Source organism: Polistes fuscatus, unplaced genomic scaffold, assembly GCF_010416935.1.
Source record: "Polistes fuscatus isolate 324 unplaced genomic scaffold, CU_Pfus_HIC Scaffold8, whole genome shotgun sequence".
In the NCBI taxonomy this organism is placed as follows: Eukaryota; Metazoa; Arthropoda; class Insecta; order Hymenoptera; family Vespidae; genus Polistes; species Polistes fuscatus.
The window spans coordinates 6,488,737-6,494,777 of NW_025113162.1; positions in this window are offsets into that span (position 1 = coordinate 6,488,737).

Consider the following 6,041-nt stretch of genomic DNA (forward strand, 5'->3'; position numbering starts at 1 on the left):
CGGCAAATTGTATCTCGTCGAAAGAGAAAGAGAGAGAGAGAGAGACAGAGAGAGAGGAAGAGATACAAATAAAAAGAGTGTGTGAGAAAGAGAGAGAGAAGGAAGAGGAAAAATGTCTGTTGGTTTGGTACAATCTCTGCTAGCTCCACGGTTTTACGTTTATATACGGTTATATAATATATTTCATCTTGGTATTAACTTTAGTCGGTACGTTTTTACTTCGGAATTTCTTTTTTGTTGCTTTTTTTCTCTTTTCTTCCCTTTCTTCTTCTTCTTCTTCTTGTTCTTTCTTCTTTCGTTTAATCGAGGATTTTTTTTCTTTTTTTTCTCAATCGACGATTCGTTCGAACAGGGAATACGATTCAAATATTACTTTTTTTTTTTTCTTGCACTTTCGAATTTTTTTCTTAATTAAAGAATTTTCATCGTACTCGATATTTATTTCTCTTTGATAATTTTATTCTTTTTCCTTTCTTTCTTTCTTTCTGTATTATACGATTTTTTCCTATAGACGTAACTTAGGATGGCTCAGTTATCGCGGTGATATTTCACCTGCGAACGAAAAATTCGAATCGAAAGGTCTCAGCCAGCTGAAAGAGATAGATTTCACGAAGAATTTCGATGGTGCGCAATGTCGACGATCTTTTTGTGAAAAAAGATATATATATATATACTTGTATTATATTTTTATATAAAGGTTTGAGTAAAATTTTCTCCAAATGATTTTAACGATTAATTACAATACTTCTTAAATTTATTTTCTATTTCAAATATTTACAAAAAAAACTTAGCGTTCTAAAATTACATGTTTAATTGGAAGCTTAAAAAAAAAAATCAGGAAAGAAAAAATAATTGATTTTTATATATATTTTGATTCATTCTGTATAATATCTACAAACTTGTTTTAAAAACTTTTCAATGAAATTTTTCCCAATTGCTATGGTAGAAATTATTTTTCATAATGATCATCATCGAACTATGTTAACGGTATTGTCTTTTGTTAATACCCGGATGATTTTTATTCGCGCGAATACGCGTTGTTTTCGATTATAAAAATCGATAATACAACTAGAGAGAAAGAGAGAGAGAGAGAGAGAGAGAGAGAGAGATAAATCTGTTCGTTTTACGTTTCCCTTTATTTAAATATTAACATTTCTTTTTTCACCTTTTGGTCATTGTAATAAATGATATTTTGAATAAAATGTTAGGAACGTATGTTAACCTTTTTTTGTATATGTTTTTTATACGTAACACGTGTTGAGTACTTACAATTAAATGTGTATGTGGATATATACATATATACATATATATTTACCAAGGTAAATACATACATAGGTGGTTACATTGCCCGTATTTCCACTTCATGTTCTTTGCATCAAACACCGGAGGAATTAATTTTGCATTCGCCTGTGAAAAGCATGTTTTTTCGGAAGGTACAGTTTTTGATTCTTGTGTTTCGTGTACTCATATAAACACATACATACATATCAAACACATATAGATAATATACTATATATATATAAATATACAATATACATAGAAAATATATTTCATCCCATACGTAACCGTGATCGCGTGATATTTCATTCCTATAGAGAGAGAGAGATATGCATTTAAATGAATTATTATTTTATAATGCAAATATTATTTTTCCACTCTTTCTGCAAACATAGAAAAATAAACATAAATATATATATATATATATGTGCATAGTGCTTTATATTACGAGAAAATTCTATGGAATTTAAATACTTTCGAGTTAAAAAGTAACCAAATAGCGTTATTATTGTCGAGAGAGAGAGAGATACATACCGTGCTTTCTATTTCTTTTTTCTTTCATTTTTTTTAATACATTTTGAAGAAAAATTCTTGATTTCTCTTTTTTTTGACAAATTTCTATGTAGTTCGCAGTACATACAAAAGTCTTGACATTTCTGCTACGAGAAACACAATCGAATTTTCTCCTATTAAAATGATTTTACCCATTTTCCTCGGGGGTAAAGCCATTTTCTCGGTACAGAGAAAGACTCTCTCTTCCTCTCTCTCTCTCTCTCTCTCTCTCTCATTTTCTGTTTCTCTCATTCATTTCTTTTTCCCTTTAGAATTCCCTTTGAGAATAGTCCTGGTAAAACCAACTGTGGAAAATGTAAAGGAAGAAAGGTGAAGAGTGAAAAAAAGAGGGGTACGTGGTGGGAGGAGGAGGAGGGGTTGGAAGGGGGGTGAGTAATGGGTGGTAGGGAAAGACTGGGCACGCGTCGTCGTTACAATTTTCTTTCTTTTTTTTTCTTGTTCTTTTCTTTTTTTCTTTTGTTTTCGTTGGACTCACTTTCTGCTTTGTAGAAGCGGGGGGTGGAGGGGGAAGGGGTTTCTTCTTTTACGATAGAAACTAAAAGAGGGGGTGGCCAACGTAACGGCTCGTTTGAATTTATACTGATTGCGGATTATGTTACTCGTTCGAAGATGATACCTACTTGGATTAGAAATGAAACGCTATTATTTGAAGCTTTGATCTAATCGATCTGTTCGTATTTTCAAAGATGAGAATAAAATTTGGTACATTGTGATAAGGGACGCGAGCTTCTGTTTCCCCCTCCTTTTTTTTTTTTTTAAAGGGTACAAGTGAGTTCGATATTGTTCCTTTTTTTTTTTAATTTACAAATATTATAGTTGGAATGATAATATTGTCGTATTAATTAAGGCCGGTTTAACGTATCATATAATAATATTTGCTAATATTAGGGTAATCAATAGTATATTATAATATTTTATATTTAGGTATGTAAGATATTAACAATTGTGTTATCAATAACAAAAATTACTAATAAAAAAAAAATAAAAAATATTATTTATTTAAATATAAATTATAATACCAATAATATCCCGGACATTACTTATATCATACTCATTATATTGTTACATTTAAATAGTATTTGAATAGTATTTAATAATACTTAATAATATTATTACAATATTTTCTATCGTATATAAAATACATGCAATTTAAGAGAGAGAGAGAGAGAAATAGAGAGAGAGAGAGATAGAGAGAAATATGATATTTGAAATGAACCTCCCCCCCTCCAGCCCCCTTGTCGAAAGAACAGGTTAATGTAGTCATGAATGAAATGATGGAAAAAAATTTTTTTTTTCCTTCCTTTTTCTTTTTTCTTCTCTTTTTTAAATAATATCATGCATTCCAGATTTTATCATCAAAATTCATTTCTCATTTGAAACTAGGTACATATATTTACATATAGATAAGTTATGACTTGTATCAACGTGTAATATACGTAATACTTACATTGACATTCCATGCGTGTAAATGATATGTACAATATACATGTAAATATAGGTATCCCCTAGTCTTCTAACTACGACGAAGATTCAAGACTTCCGTAAAGCGTTTGAAAGCGGATCTAAAGCATCGTAGACACGCGATAACCACACCATGGCCATGTATCATCCTAGTTGTACGGTTAAGCCGTGTAACGAGCATGCTTGCTTGCTCGTGAGCTCGTGATCTGTTGTATGTACCTATGGTACCGGTAGGCCAATTCTATGCTCTTAATCTTTCATACGTTCATCGTATTTTCTATACTTTTTTTTTTGTCTTTTTTTCTTTCTTTCACCTATCTATCCATCTATCTATCTATCTATCTCTGTTTCTCTCTTTCTCTCTGTGTATTTCTATCCTTCATCTTTCTTTTAAAACGCGAGATCAACATTTACGCCTTGAGCATGTCAATTTTCGAAGAATTTCACCCGTTGATGTATGTACGTATATGTACACCATCGTACTTTGATCTTACTCATATTTATTTGGCCAGGCAAATATATACCAACTTTAGATTTAACGTTGCTCGGGTGTTTATAATTGATTAATAAAAAATGATGTAGAAGATATTTTTGGTATTTTATATTAAAGTAAGTAATATGATATGGAATATATAGTAGATAGATTTATTTATAGATTAAAGTGTCTGCTCTGCGGTGGTCCAGCGAGTAGATTTCGGTTCCTTTTCTTATTTTATGTAACAGGTTAAATCTAATCGTTATTTTAATAGTTTCATTTTTTTACTTTATCTTTTTTTTTATTTTTATTTTAATATAGTATAGAATATTTGGTTTGTGTTTGAGAAATGTATCGATAATAATTATTATTTGATAAATACGAAATATTAGTAATTTTTATTACGAAAATATTTTCAAGTATATATATATAAATGAATAATTTTGTTGAGATATTTAAAAATATTTTATATATACGTGAAATAATATCCAATCTTATTGGGAAGGTAAAATTTTATGGTAATATTTTTTTTCTATTAAAAATTCCGACGTTATATTTTATCCTATCGTACGAATTTTATTCTAGATCACAGGATGGATATGTTAAGCATCTACACATCGAATTTTTCATTTTCTCTCTTTCTCTTTCTCTTTCTCTTTCTCTTTTTTTTCTCTCTGGGCAAGCTTTGGGTATCTGATAGCTTAGCTAGATCAGTAACGAACACGTAATGGATACCAAAGAACTCCTTCTGTAAATCTCATATTTCATAATCCTTCTTTTATTTTAGTCTTTTCTGGTTTTTTTTTCTTTTTTTTTTCTTTTTTTTTAAACTCGCTCATTAATTTTCCTTCGTTGAATTATTATATCTGATCTAGAATGGATTCTCCCAACGAATTTTTTTTCCTAATATTTGACTTCGTCTTGAATATTTCTTTCAAAATATTCCAAAAATTTTGTCTATATATATATGACTTATACGGTTTGAATTTCCTTAGAAATAAAAAATACAAAATTAGAATTATTCTTAGCGATATTTTCGTAATCCTTTAAAATCCGTTTAGAAAAAAAAATGTAAGGAAATAATTTATTATGTTCTGCAAAAAAAAATAAATAAAATCTAATAAAATAATAATATTACTTACATCTCTCGGATAGAAAAACATAAAAATTATTTTTTAAGGGCTGCTTAAAGGAATTTTAAGGTGGGGAGTTGGGGAGGAAATGTTTCGAGAGGACACTCAACGAATATGTACACGTATATATTTTGTTCTTTTTATTTCTTAAGAGGGAAGAATATCGAAGGTCAAAGATCGTTTAAGTGGTCAAGCGAGGCGTACGAATGACATCGTAAAAACTAAAAAACGTTGGTGGTTAAGCCAGGAGAAGAGAAGAGTGGTACACGTAGGGTCGTGGCGCCGAATTTCGAGAGGTCGAAGCCAAGTATTTCTCTGTCGACCTTCCCTATCTTGGCCGGAGGTCCTCCGCGAGTCGACCTCAACCCAGGGGGGAAGGGCGACGGGGGAGGGGGTGTGTGTGTGTGGCAGGGGGAGGGGTCGGAGGTTAATGCAAACCATTAGTCTCGGAAGCGAAGGGTCTTGGCGACGAAAAAGTGCACTCACCGTGTACTACGAACTTTCGGAAGAGCATCTATGTACGTTTCTATATCGTATCTTTACAAGTATATGGGGTATGTACGCAACTACGTATGTGTTTGTATATGTTTGTTTACGTGTACGTACGTATTATCGTTTTAAAGTCCAAGGACCAAAGAAAACTATCGGAGCTTTGTAAAAAATATCGTCAGACACGACCGGTTGGTCTTACGTCTTTCTTCTTTATTCGTTTCCTTCTTTTTTTCTAATTCCTTCTTTTTTTTTTTTGTCTGACTCACGAAAGTAAGAATCATTTAAGTGAACGTCAAACGGTATTACTCTGATTACTTGATTAATAATTATTTATTTATTCGACATTTCTTTTTTTCTTTTTCTAGTATTGCAAATAATTGGTAGGATATTGTAATGGAAATATTTGTATGTTTAATTTGATTAAATATTGATTAATAATGTTTAGAAATGTGGTAAGATAGGGAATAAGATATGTTTTATATCGTATTATAAGGAATTTGTTTTTCTACGAGACTATGTCATTAATTTTCATGGAAGGGATCGTTGACGCGTTACGATGAACTAGGATTCATTAGTGTTTAAGATCGAGTCAACGAAGTTAGAAAGAGAAAAGGTGTAGTTATGTTCAT